This window comes from Oncorhynchus gorbuscha, unplaced genomic scaffold, assembly GCF_021184085.1.
Source record: "Oncorhynchus gorbuscha isolate QuinsamMale2020 ecotype Even-year unplaced genomic scaffold, OgorEven_v1.0 Un_scaffold_1825, whole genome shotgun sequence".
NCBI classification, from domain to species: domain Eukaryota; kingdom Metazoa; phylum Chordata; class Actinopteri; order Salmoniformes; family Salmonidae; genus Oncorhynchus; species Oncorhynchus gorbuscha.
In genome coordinates, this window is record NW_025746498.1 from 72,630 (window position 1) to 86,681 (window position 14,052).

The following is a 14,052-nucleotide window of genomic DNA, read 5'->3' on the forward strand; positions in this document are numbered from 1 at the left end:
ACGTTATCCATTGCGCCACTGGCCCCACATCTAAACTGTAGTCAGGTCACAGCTAGACCAGTGTACACAGTCATAGCGTCTGTCAACAAAAAGGTTCCTTGGTTTTCTGTTTCAGATGCATATCTTAATTTGATCCTCCTGTTGTTGCATGAATTTTACTGCAGAGCAAGAAATGCAGCCATGAAGTGTATTCAACGTTTAAAAAGCTTTGTATAATTTGAATCTACATAACATGTCACATTTCCTGTTGCTGAGGGAATATTGTTGTGTTGTGTGAAACTGCTGCATCTGTTGTTACACAAGTGCGTACCTAACGAAAATATATTCTTTCCCATACCGGGAGTTGAACCCAGGCCACCTGGGTGAAAACCAGGAATCCTAACCGCTAGACCATATGGGAAGACACATACTTAAAATACACATCACAGACAAATCTTTAAATGTTGACATTATGCCTGTTTGATTTAAAAGCTACATCTTTTTTTAATACAGTATCATTCCCTGCTTGATTTCAGTCAATTAAACAAAGTATTGAGCCAGCCAGGAGTCGAACCTAGAATCTTCTGATCCGTAGTCAGACACGTTATCCATTCAAATCAAATCAAATCAAATTTATTTGTCACATACACATGGTTAGCAGATGTTAATGCGAGTGTAGCGAAATGCTTGTGCTTCTAGTTCCGACAATGCAGTGATAACCAACAAGTAATCTAACTAACAATTCCAAAACTACTGTCTTATACACAGTGTAAGGGGATAAGGAACATGTACATAAGGATATATGAATGAGTGATGGTACAGAGCAGCATACAGTAGATGGTATCGAGTAAAGTATATACATATGAGATGAGTGTGTAGACAAAGTAAACAAAGTGGCATAGTTAAAGTGGCTAGTGATACATGTGTTACATAAGGATGCAGTCGATGATGTAGAGTACAGTATATACATATGCATATGAGATGAATAATGTAGGGTAAGTAACATTATATAAGGTAGCATTGTTTAAAGTGGCTAGTGATATATTTACATCATTTCCCATCAATTCCCATATTAAAATGGCTGGAGTTGGGTCAGTGTCAATGACAGTGTGTTGGCAGCAGCCACTCAATGTTAGTGGTGGCTGTTTAACAGTCTGATGGCCTTGAGATAGAAGCTGTTTTTCAGTCTCTCGGTCCCAGCTTTGATGCACCTGTACTGACCTCGCCTTCTGGATGATAGCGGGGTGAACAGGCAGTGGTTCGGGTGGTTGATGTCCTTGATGATCTTTATGGCCTTCCTGTAACAACGGGTGGTGTAGGTGTCCTGGAGGGCAGGTAGTTTGCCCCCGGTGATGCGTTGTCACAGTCCTCACAGTCACCCTCTGTCAGGCAACAAGGTTCCTTGGTTTTCTGTTTCAGATGCATATCTTAATTTGATCCTCCTGTTGTTGCATGAATTTTACTGCAGAGCAAGAAATGCAGCCATGAAGTGTATTCAACGTTTAAAAAGCCTTGTATAATTTGAATCTACATGACATGTCACATTTCCTGTTGCTGAGTGAATATTGTTGAATATTGTTGGGTTGTGTGAAAGTACTGCATCTGTTGTTACACAAGTGCGTACCTAATGACAAGTTATTCTTTCCCATACCGGGAGTTGAACCCGGGCCACCTGGGTGAAAACCAGGAATCCTAACCGCTAGACCATATGGGAAGACACATACTTAAAATACACATCACAGACAAATCTTTAAATGTTGACATCATGCCTGTTGGAATTAAAAGCTACATCTTTTTTCTCAGAGATGTTGGGGAATGTCCAGATGAAATCTGTCTAAAATGTGTTTGAAGTGAGAACAGCCAGAAGCACTGAAAGGTATACAGTATCATTCCCAGCTTGATTTCAGTCAATTAAATAAAGTATTGAGCCAGCCAGGAGTCGAACCTAGAATCTTCTGATCCGTAGTCAGACACGTTATCCATTGCGCCACTGGCCCCACGTCTAAGCTGAAGTCAGGTCACAGCTAGAACAGTGTACACAGTCATGGCGTCTGTCAACAAAAAGGTTCCTTGGTTTTCTGTTCAGATGCATATCTTAATTTGATCCTCCTGTTGTTGCATGAATTTTACTGCAGAGCAAGAAATGCAGCCATGAAGTGTATTCAACGTTTAAAAAGCCTTGTATAATTTGAATCTACATAACAAGTCACATTTCCTGTTGCTGAGGGAATATTGTTGTGTTGTGAGAAACTGCATCTGTTGTTACACAAGTGGTATCTAACGACAATATATTCTTTCCCATACCGGGAGTTGAACCGGGCCACCTGGGTGAAAACCAGGAATCCTAACCGCTAGACCATATGGGAAGAAATACTTAAAATACACATCACAGACAAATCTTTAAATGTTGACATTATGCCTGTTGGATTTAAAACCTACATCTTTTTTTCTCAGAGATGTTGGGGAATGTCCAGATGAAATCTGTCTAAAATGTGTTTGAAGTGAGAACAGCCAGAAGCACTGAAAGGTATACAGTATCATTCCCAGCTTGATTTCAGTCAATTAAATAAAGTATTGAGCCAGCCAGGAGTCGAACCTAGAATCTTCTGATCCGTAGTCAGACACGTTATCCATTGCGCCACTGGCCCCACGTCTAAGCTGAAGTCAGGTCACAGCTAGACCAGTGTACACAGTCATAGCGTCTGTCAACAACAAGGTTCCTTGGTTTTCTGTTTCAGATGCATATCTTAATTTGATCCTCCTGTTGTTGCATGAATTTTACTGCAGAGCAAGAAATGCAGCCATGAAGTGTATTCAACGTTTAAAAAGCCTTGTATAATTTGAATCTACATAACAAGTCACATTTCCTGTTGCTGAGGGAATATTGTTGTGTTGTGAGAAACTGCTGCATCTGTTGTTACACAAGTGGGTACCTAATGACAAGATATTCTTTCCCATACCGGGAGTTGAACCCGGGCCACCTGGGTGAAAACCAGGAATCCTAACCGCTAGACCATATGGGAAGACACATACTTAAAATACACATCACAGACAAATCTTTAAATGTTGACATCATGCCTGTTGGATTTAAAAGCTACATCTTTTTTTTCTCAGAGATGTTGGGGAATGTCCAGATGAAATCCGTCTAAAATGTGTTTGAAGTGAGAACAGCCAGAAGCACTGAAAGGTATACAGTATCATTCCCAGCTTGATTTCAGTCAATTAAATAAAGTATTGAGCCAGCCAGGAGTCGAACCTAGAATCTTCTGATCCGTAGTCAGACACGTTATCCATTGCGCCACTGGCCCCACGTCTAAGCTGAAGTCAGGTCACAGCTAGACCAGTGTACACAGTCATGGCGTCTGTCAACAAAAAGGTTCCTTGGTTTTCTGTTTCAGATGCATATCTTAATTTGATCCTCCTGTTGTTGCATGAATTTTACTGCAGAGCAAGAAATGCAGCCATGAAGTGTATTCAACGTTTAAAAAGCCTTGTATAATTTGAATCTACATAACAAGTCACATTTCCTGTTGCTGAGGGAATATTGTTGTGTTGTGAGAAACTGCTGCATCTGTTGTTACACAAGTGGGTACCTAAAGAAAATATATTCTTTCCCATACGGGAGTTGAACCCAGGCCACCTGGGTGAAAACCAGGAATCCTAACCGCTAGACCATATGGGAAGACACATACTTAAAATACACATCACAGACAAATCTTTAAATGTTGACATTATGCCTGTTGATTTCAAAAAGAACAGCTCAGAGATGTTGGGGAATGTCCAGATGAAATCTGTCAGTGAGAACAGCCAGAAGCACTGAAAGGTATACAGTATCATTCCCAGCTTGATTTCAGTCAATTAAATAAAGTATTGAGCCAGCCAGGAGTCGAACCTAGAATCTTCTGATCCGTAGTCAGACACGTTATCCATTGCGCCACTGGAACCCACGTCTAAGCTGAAGTCAGGTCACAGCTAGACCAGTGTACACAGTCATGGCGTCTGTCAACAACAAGGTTCCTTGGTTTTCTGTTTCAGATGCATATCTTAATTTGATCCTCCTGTTGTTGCATGAATTTTACTGCAGAGCAAGAAATGCAGCCATGAAGTGTATTCAACGTTTAAAAAGCCTTATATAATTTGAATCTACATAACAAGTCACATTTCCTGTTGCTGAGGAATATTGTTGTGTTGTGTGAAACTGCTGCATCTGTTGTTACACAAGTGAGTACCTAACGAAAAGATATTCTTTCCCATACCGGGAGTTGAACCCGGGCCACCTGGGTGAAAACCAGGAATCCTAACCGCTAGACCATATGGGAAGACACATACTTAAAATACACATCACAGACAAATCTTTAAATGTTGACATCATGCCTGTTGGATTTAAAAGCTACATCTTTTTTTCTCAGAGATGTTGGGGAATGTCCAGATGAAATCCGTCTAAAATGTGTTTGAAGTGAGAACAGCCAGAAGCACTGAAAGGTATACAGTATCATTCCCAGCTTGATTTCAGTCAATTAAATAAAGTATTGAGCCAGCCAGGAGTTGAACCTAGAATCTTCTGATCCGTAGTCAGACACGTTATCCATTGCGCCACTGGCCCCACGTCTAAGCTGAAGTCAGGTCACAGCTAGACCAGTGTACACAGTCATAGCGTCTGTCAACAACAAGGTTCCTTGGTTTTCTGTTTCAGATGCATATCTTAATTTGATCCTCCTGTTGTTGCATGAATTTTACTGCAGAGCAAGAAATGCAGCCATGAAGTGTATTCAACGTTTAAAAAGCCTTGTATAATTTGAATCTACATAACATGTCACATTTCCTGTTGCTGAGGGAATATTGTTGTGTTGTGTGAAACTGCTGCATCTGTTGTTACACAAGTGGGTACCTAATGACAAGATATTCTTTCCCATACCGGGAGTTGAACCCGGGCCACCTGGGTGAAAACAAGGAATCCTAACCGCTAGACCATATGGGAAGACACATACTTAAAATACACATCACAGACAAATCTTTAAATGTTGACATTATGCCTGTTGGATTTAAAAGCTACATCTTTTTTTCTCAGAGATGTTGGGGAATGTCCAGATGAAATCCGTCTAAAATGTGTTTGAAGTGAGAACAGCCAGAAGCACTGAAAGGTATACAGTATCATTCCCAGCTTGATTTCAGTCAATTAAATAAAGTATTGAGCCAGCCAGGAGTCGAACCTAGAATCTTCTGATCCGTAGTCAGACACGTTATCCATTGCGCCACTGGCCCCACGTCTAAGCTGAAGTCAGGTCACAGCTAGACCAGTGTACACAGTCATGGCGTCTGTCAACAACAAGGTTCCTTGGTTTTCTGTTTCAGATGCATATCTTAATTTGATCCTCCTGTTGTTGCATGAATTTTACTGCAGAGCAAGAAATGCAGCCATGAAGTGTATTCAACGTTTAAAAAGCCTTGTATAATTTGAATCTACATAACAAGTCACATTTCCTGTTGCTGAGGGAATATTGTTGTGTTGTGAGAAACTGCTGCATCTGTTGTTACACAAGTGGGTACCTAAAGAAAATATATTCTTTCCCATACCGGGAGTTGAACCCGGGCCACCTGGGTGAAAACCAGGAATGCTAGACCATATGGGAAGACACATATGAAATACACATCACAGACAAATCTTTAAATGTTGACATTAACAGATTTAAAAGCATCTGAAAGGTATACAGTATCATTCCCAGCTTGATTTCAGTCAATTAAATAAAGTATTGAGCAGCCATTGAGAGTCGAACCTAGAATCTTCTGATCCGTAGTCAGACACGTTATCCATTGCGCCACTGGCCCCACGTCTAAGCTGATGTCAGGTCACAGCTAGCTATACCAGTGTACACAGTCATGGCGTCTGTCAACAACAAGGTTCCTTGGTTTTCTGTTTCAGATGCATATCTTAATTTGATCCTCCTGTTGTTGCATGAATTTTACTGCAGAGCAAGAAATGCAGCCATGAAGTGTATTCAACGTTTAAAAAGCCTTGTATAATTTGAATCTACATAACATGTCACATTTGCTGTTGCTGAGGGAATATTGTTGTGTTGTGAAACTGCTGCATCTGTTGTTACACAAGTGGTACCTAACGATGAGTTATTCTTTCCCATACCGGGAGTTGAACCCGGGCCACCTGGGTGAAAACCAGGAATCCTAACCGCTAGACCATATGGGAAGACACATACTTAAAATACACATCACAGACAAATCTTTAAATGTTGACATTATGCCTGTTTGATTTACAAGCTACATCTTTGAGAACAGCCAGAAGCATACAGTATCATTCCCAGCTTGATTTCAGTCAATTAAATAAAGTATTGAGCCAGCCAGGAGTTGAACCTAGAATCTTCTGATCCGTAGTCAGACACGTTATCCATTGCGCCACTGGCCCCACGTCTAAACTGAAGTCAGGTCACAGCTAGACCAGTGTACACAGTCATAGCGTCTGTCAACAACAAGGTTCCTTGGTTTTCTGTTTCAGATGCATATCTTAATTTGATCCTCCTGTTGTTGCATGAATTTTACTGCAGAGCAAGAAATGCAGCCATGAAGTGCATTCAACGTTTAAAAAGCCTTATATAATTTGAATCTACATAACAAGTCACATTTCCTGTTGCTGAGGGAATATTGTTGTGTTGTGAGAAACTGCTGCATCTGTTGTTACACAAGTGGGTACCTAATGACAAGATATTCTTTCCCATACCGGGAGTTGAACCCGGGCCACCTGGGTGAAAACCAGGAATCCTAACCGCTAGACCATATGGGAAGACACATACTTAAAATACACATCACAGACAAATCTTTAAATGTTGACATCATGCCTGTTGGATTTAAAAGCTAAATCTTTTTTCTCAGAGATGTTGGGGAATGTCCAGATGAAATCCGTCTAAAATGTGTTTGAAGTGAGAACAGCCAGAAGCACTGAAAGGTTATACAGTATCATTCCCAGCTTGATTTCAGTCAATTAAATAAAGTATTGAGCCAGCCAGGAGTCGAACCTAGAATCTTCTGATCCGTAGTCAGACACGTTATCCATTGCACCACTGGCCCCATGTCTAAGCTGAAGTCAGGTCACAGCTAGACCAGTGTACACAGTCATAGCGTCTGTCAACAACAAGGTTCCTTGGTTTTCTGTTTCAGATGCATATCTTAATTTGATCCTCCTGTTGTTGCATGAATTTTACTGCAGAGCAAGAAATGCAGCCATGAAGTGTATTCAACGTTTAAAAAGCCTTGTATAATTTGAATCTACATAACATGTCACATTTCCTGTTGCTGAGGGAATATTGTTGTGTTGTGAGAAACTGCTGCATCTGTTGTTACACAAGTGGTACCTAACGAAAATAATTCTTCTTTCCCATACCGGGAGTTGAACCCTGGCCACCTGGGTGAAAACCAGGAATCCTAACCGCTAGACCATATGGGAAGACACATACTTAAAATACACATCACAGACAAATCTTTAAATGTTGACATTATGCCTGTTTGATTTAAAAGCTACATCTTTTTTTAATACAGTATCATTCCAGCTTGATTTCAGTCAATTAAACAAAGTATTGAGTGAGCCAGCCAAACCTGAAAGAATCTTCTGATCCGTAGTCAGACACGTTGATCCATTCAAATCAAATCAAATCAAAGTATTTGTCACATACACATGGTTAGCAGATGTTAATGCGAGTGTAGCAGAAATGCGTTAGTTCCACAATGCACTGATAACCCAAGTAATCTAACTGAATTCAGGTCACTGCTTAGACACAGTGTACACAGTCAAGGAACATGTCAGGATATATGAAGGTTCCTTGGTTTTCTGTTTCAGATGCATATCTTAATTTGATCCTCCTGTTGTTGCATGAATTTTACTGCAGAGCAAGAAATGCAGCCATGAAGTGTATTCAACGTTTAAAAAGCCTTATATAATTTGAATCTACATAACAAGTCACATTTCCTGTTGCTGAGGGAATATTGTTGTGTTGTGAGAAACTGCTGCATCTGTTGTTACACAAGTGGGTACCTAATGAAAATATATTCTTTCCCATACCGGGAGTTGAACCCGGGCCACCTGGGTGAAAACCAGGAATCCTAACCGCTAGACCATATGGGAAGACACATACTTAAAATACACATCACAGACAAATCTTTAAATGTTGACATTATGCCTGTTGGATTCAAAAACTACATCTTTTTTCTCAGAGATGTTGGGGAATGTCCAGATGAAATCCATCTAAAATGTGTTTGAAGTGAGAACAGCCAGAAGCACTGAAAGGTATACAGTATCATTCCCAGCTTGATTTCAGTAAATTAAATAAAGTATTGAGCCAGCCAGGAGTGAACCTAGAATCTTCTGATCCGTAGTCAGACACGTTATCCATTGCGCCACTGGCCCCACGTCTAAGCTGAAGTCAGGTCACAGCTAGACCAGTGTACACAGTCATAGCGTCTCTCAACAACAAGGTTCCTTGGTTTTCTGTTTCAGATGCATATCTTAATTTGATCCTCCTGTTGTTGCATGAATTTTACTGCAGAGCAAGAAATGCAGCCATGAAGTGTATTCAACGTTTAAAAAGCCTTGTATAATTTGAATCTACATAACAAGTCACACTTCCTGTTGCTGAGGGAATATTGTTGTGTTGTGTGAAACTGCTGCATCTGTTGTTACACAAGTGCGTACCTAATGACAAGTTATTCTTTCCCATACCGGGAGTTGAACCCGGGCCACCTGGGTGAAAACCAGGAATCCTAACCGCTAGACCATATGGGAAGACACATACTTAAAATACACATCACAGACAAATCTTTAAATGTTGACATTATGCCTGTTGGATTCTAAAACTACATCTTTTTTTCTCAGAGATGTTGGGGAATGTCCAGATGAAATCCATCTAAAATGTGTTTAAAGTGAGAACAGCCAGAAGCACTGAAAGGTATACAGTATCATTCCCAGCTTGATTTCAGTCAATTAAATAAAGTATTGAGCCAGCCAGGAGTCGAACCTAGAATCTTCTGATCCGTAGTCAGACACGTTATCCATTGCGCCACTGGCCCCACGTCTAAGCTGAAGTCAGGTCACAGCTAGACCAGTGTACACAGTCATAGCGTCTCTCAACAACAAGGTTCCTTGGTTTTCTGTTTCAGATGCATATCTTAATTTGATCCTCCTGTTGTTGCATGAATTTTACTGCAGAGCAAGAAATGCAGCCATGAAGTTTATTCAACGTTTAAAAAGCTTTGTATAATTTGAATATATGTTTAAGATGGATATCTTAATTTGATCCTCCTGTTGTTGCATGAAGAAATGCAGCCATGAAGGGTTTCAACGTTTAAAAAACATTATATAATATGAATCTACATAACATGTCACATTTCCTGTTGCTGAGGGAATATTGTTGTGTTGTGTGAAACTGTACTGCATCTGTTGTTACACAAGTGCGTACCTAATGACAAGTATATTCTTTCCCATACCGGGAGTTGAACCCGGGCCACCTGGGTGAAAACCAGGAATCCTAACCGCTAGACCATATGGGAAGACACATACTTAAAATACACATCACAGACAAATCTTTAAATGTTGACATTATGCCTGTTGGATTCAAAAACTACATCTTTTTTTTTTCTCAGAGATGTTGGGGAATGTCCAGATGAAATCCGTCTAAAATGTGTTTAAAGTGAGAACAGCCAGAAGCACTGAAAGGTTTACAGTATCATTCCCAGCTTGATTTCAGTCAATTAAATAAAGTATTGAGCCAGCCAGGAGTCGAACCTAGAATCTTCTGATCCGTAGTCAGACACGTTATCCATTGCGCCACTGGCACCACGTCTAAGCTGAAGTCAGGTCACAGCTAGACCAGTGTACACAGTCATGGCGTCTGTCAACAACAAGGTTCCTTGGTTTTCTGTTTCAGATGCATATCTTAATTTGATCCTCCTGTTGTTGCATGAATTTTACTGCAGAGCAAGAAATGCAGCCATGAAGTGTATTCAACGTTTAAAAAGCCTTGTATAATTTGAATCTACATAACATGTCACATTTCCTGTTGCTGAGGGAATATTGTTGTGTTGTGAGAAACTGCTGCATCTGTTGTTACACAAGTGCGTACCTAACGAAAAGTATATTCTTTCCCATACCGGGAGTTGAACCCGGGCCACCTGGGTGAAAACCAGGAATCCTAACCGCTAGACCATATGGGAAGACACATACTTAAAATACACATCACAGACAAATCTTTAAATGTTGACATTATGCCTGTTGGATTCAAAAACTACATCTTTTTTTCTCAGAGATGTTGGGGAATGTCCAGATGAAATCCATCTAAAATGTGTTTAAAGTGAGAACAGCCAGAAGCACTGAAAGATATACAGTATCATTCCCAGCTTGATTTCAGTCAATTAAATAAAGTATTGAGCCAGCCAGGAGTCGAACCTAGAATCTTCTGATCCGTAGTCAGACACGTTATCCATTGCGCCACTGGCCCCACGTCTAAGCTGAAGTCAGGTCACAGCTAGACCAGTGTACACAGTCATGGCGTCTGTCAACAACAAGGTTCCTTGGTTTTCTGTTTCAGATGCATATCTTAATTTGATCCTCCTGTTGTTGCATGAATTTTACTGCAGAGCAAGAAATGCAGCCATGAAGTGTATTCAACGTTTAAAAAGCCTTGTATAATTTGAATCTACATAACAAGTCACATTTCCTGTTGCTGAGGGAATATTGTTGTGTTGTGTGAAACTGCTGCATCTGTTGTTACACAAGTGCGTACCTAACGACAAGATATTCTTTCCCATACCGGGAGTTGAACCCGGGCCACCTGGGTGAAAACCAGGAATCCTAACCGCTAGACCATATGGGAAGACACATACTTAAAATACACATCACAGACAAATCTTTAAATGTTGACATTATGCCTGTTGGATTTAAAAGCTACATCTTTTTTTTCTCAGAGATGTTGGGGAATGTCCAGATGAAATCCGTCTAAAATGTGTTTGAAGTGAGAACAGCCAGAAGCACTGAAAGGTATACAGTATCATTCCCAGCTTGATTTCAGTCAATTAAATAAAGTATTGAGCCAGCCAGGAGTCGAACCTAGAATCTTCTGATCCGTAGTCAGACACGTTATCCATTGCGCCACTGGCCCCACGTCTAAGCTGAAGTCAGGTCACAGCTAGACCAGTGTACACAGTCATAGCGTCTGTCAACAACAAGGTTCCTTGGTTTTCTGTTTCAGATGCATATCTTAATTTGATCCTCCTGTTGTTGCATGAATTTTACTGCAGAGCAAGAAATGCAGCCATGAAGTGTATTCAACGTTTAAAAAGCCTTGTATAATTTGAATCTACATAACAATTCACATTTCCTGTTGCTGAGGGAATATTGTTGTGTTGTGAGAAACTGCTGCATCTGTTGTTACACAAGTGGGTACCTAACGAAAATATATTCTTTCCCATACCGGGAGTTGAACCCGGGCCACCTGGGTGAAAACCAGGAATCCTAACCGCTAGACCATATGGGAAGATACATACTTAAAATACACATCACAGACAAATCTTTAAATGTTGACATCATGCCTGTTGGATTTAAAAGCTACATCTTTTTTTCTCAGAGATGTTGGGGAATGTCCAGATGAAATCCATCTATAATGTGTTTGAAGTGAGAACAGCCAGAAGCACTGAAAGGTATACAGTATCATTCCCAGCTTGATTTCAGTCAATTAAATAAAGTATTGAGCCAGCCAGGAGTTGAACCTAGAATCTTCTGATCCGTAGTCAGACACGTTATCCATTGCACCACTGGCCCCACGTCTAAGCTGAAGTCAGGTCACAGCTAGACCAGTGTACACAGTCATGTCTGTCAACAACAAGGTTCCTTGGTTTTCTGTTTCAGATGCATATCTTAATTTGATCCTCCTGTTGTTGCATGAATTTTACTGCAGAGCAAGAAATGCAGCCATGAAGTGTATTCAACGTTTAAAAAGCTTTATATAATTTGAATCTACATAACAAGTCACATTTCCTGTTGCTGAGGGAATATTGTTGTGTTGTGAGAAACTGCTGCATCTGTTGTTACACAAGTGGGTAACCTAACGAAAATATATTCTTTCCCATACCGGGAGTTGAACCCAGGCCACCTGGGTGAAAACGAGGAATCCTAACCGCTAGACCATATGGGAAGACACATACTTAAAATACACATCACAGACAAATCTTTAAATGTTGACATTATGCCTGTTGGATTTAAAAGCTACATCTTTTTTCTCAGAGATGTTGGGGAATGTCCAGATGAAATCCATCTATAATGTGTTTGAAGTGAGAACAGCCAGAAGCACAGAAAGTTATACAGTATCATTCCCAGCTTGATTTCAGTCAATTAAATAAAGTATTGAGCCAGCCAGGAGTCAAACCTAGAAACTTCTAATCCGTAGTCAGACACATTATCCATTGCGCCACTGGCCCCACGTCTAAGCTGAAGTCAGGTCACAGCTAGACCAGTGTACACAGTCATGGCGTCTGTCAACAACAAGGTTCCTTGGTTTTCTGTTTCAGATGCATATCTTAATTTGATCCTCCTGTTGTTGCATGAATTTTACTGCAGAGCAAGAAATGCAGCCATGAAGTGTATTCAACGTTTAAAAAGAATTGTATAATTTGAATCTACATAACATGTCTCATTTCCTGTTGCTGAGGGAATATTTTGTGTTGTGAGAAACTGCTGCATCTGTTGTTACACAAGTGCGTACCTAACGACAAGATATTCTTTCCCATACCGGGAGTTGAACCCAGGCCACCTGGGTGAAAACCAGGAATCCTAACTGCTAGACCATATGGGAAGACACATACTTAAAATACACATCACAGACAAATCTTTAAATCTTTGACATTCAGCCTTTGTATTCAAAAAAATCCTTCTATAATGTTGAATGTACATATCATGTCACATTAAAATGTTTTGAAGTGAATATTGTTGTGTTGTGACAAACTGCTGCATCTGTTGTTACACAAGCTTGATTACAGTCAATTAAAAAATATTTTTCCCAGCCAGGAGTGAAACCTAGAATCTTCTGAAAACCAGGAATCATACACGTTAGACCATATGGGCAGATCATACTTGAAATCACATCACAGACAAATCAGTTTAAATGTTGACATCAGGTTCCTGTTTTCTGTTTCAGATGCATATCTTAATTTGATCCTCCTGTTGTTGCATGAATTTTACTGCAGAGCAAGAAATGCAGCCATGAAGTGTATTCAACGTTTAAAAAACCTTATATAATTTGAATCTACATAACATGTCACATTTCCTGTTGCTGAGTGAATATTGTTGTGTTGTGAGAAACTGCTGCATCTGTTGTTACACAAGTGGGTACCTAACGAAAATATATTCTTTCCCATACCGGGACTTGAACCCTGGCCACCTGGGTGAAAACCAGGAATCATAACCGCTAGACCATATGGGAAGACACATACTTAAAATACACATCACAGACAAATCTTTAAATGTTGACATTATGCCTGTTGGATTTAAAAGCTACATTTTTTTTTCTCAGAGATGTTGGGGAATGTCCAGATGAAATCCGTCTAAAATGTGTTTGAAGTGAGAACAGCCAGAAGCACTGAAAGGTATACAGTATCATTCCCAGCTTGATTTCAGTCAATTAAACAAAGTATTGAGCCAGCCAGGAGTCAAACTAGAATCTTCTGATCCGTAGTCAGACACGTTATCCATTGCGCCACTGGCCCCACGTCTAAGCTGAAGTCAGGTCACAGCTAGACCAGTGTACACAGTCATAGCGTCTCAACAACAAGGTTCCTTGGTTTTCTGTTTCAGATGCATATCTTAATTTGATCCTCCTGTTGTTGCATGAATTTTACTGCAGAGCAAGAAATGCAGCCATGAAGTGTATTCAACGTTTAAAAAGCCTTGTATAATTTGAATCTACATAACAAGTCACATTTCCTGTTGCTGAGGGAATATTGTTGTGTTGTGAGAAACTGCTGCATCTGTTGTTACACAAGTGGTACCTAACGACAATATATTCTTTCCCATACCGGGGAATT

General features: G+C 40.2%; 11 non-coding genes across 11 annotated transcripts; all 11 read right to left on the bottom strand.

Moving 5' to 3' along the window:
• Positions 1 to 1,621: 1,621 nt before the first annotated feature.
• On the bottom strand, positions 1,622 to 1,693 carry trnae-uuc. The gene has a single exon. It is a non-coding gene; the product is annotated as a tRNA-Glu (tRNA).
• A 1,237-nt stretch (positions 1,694 to 2,930) lies between these two features.
• trnae-uuc lies at positions 2,931 to 3,002 on the bottom strand. Its single transcript has one exon. It is a non-coding gene; the product is annotated as a tRNA-Glu (tRNA).
• Positions 3,003 to 4,226: 1,224 nt separating this feature from the next.
• trnae-uuc lies at positions 4,227 to 4,298 on the bottom strand. Its single transcript has one exon. It is a non-coding gene; the product is annotated as a tRNA-Glu (tRNA).
• A 1,811-nt stretch (positions 4,299 to 6,109) lies between these two features.
• trnae-uuc lies at positions 6,110 to 6,181 on the bottom strand. Its single transcript has one exon. It is a non-coding gene; the product is annotated as a tRNA-Glu (tRNA).
• Positions 6,182 to 6,700: 519 nt separating this feature from the next.
• Positions 6,701 to 6,772, bottom strand: trnae-uuc. The gene has a single exon. It is a non-coding gene; the product is annotated as a tRNA-Glu (tRNA).
• Positions 6,773 to 8,035: 1,263 nt separating this feature from the next.
• On the bottom strand, positions 8,036 to 8,107 carry trnae-uuc. Its single transcript has one exon. It is a non-coding gene; the product is annotated as a tRNA-Glu (tRNA).
• A 585-nt stretch (positions 8,108 to 8,692) lies between these two features.
• trnae-uuc lies at positions 8,693 to 8,764 on the bottom strand. The gene has a single exon. It is a non-coding gene; the product is annotated as a tRNA-Glu (tRNA).
• Positions 8,765 to 9,456: 692 nt separating this feature from the next.
• Positions 9,457 to 9,528, bottom strand: trnae-uuc. The gene has a single exon. It is a non-coding gene; the product is annotated as a tRNA-Glu (tRNA).
• A 591-nt stretch (positions 9,529 to 10,119) lies between these two features.
• On the bottom strand, positions 10,120 to 10,191 carry trnae-uuc. Its single transcript has one exon. It is a non-coding gene; the product is annotated as a tRNA-Glu (tRNA).
• Positions 10,192 to 10,778: 587 nt separating this feature from the next.
• On the bottom strand, positions 10,779 to 10,850 carry trnae-uuc. Its single transcript has one exon. It is a non-coding gene; the product is annotated as a tRNA-Glu (tRNA).
• A 588-nt stretch (positions 10,851 to 11,438) lies between these two features.
• trnae-uuc lies at positions 11,439 to 11,510 on the bottom strand. Its single transcript has one exon. It is a non-coding gene; the product is annotated as a tRNA-Glu (tRNA).
• Positions 11,511 to 14,052: the final 2,542 nt, after the last annotated feature.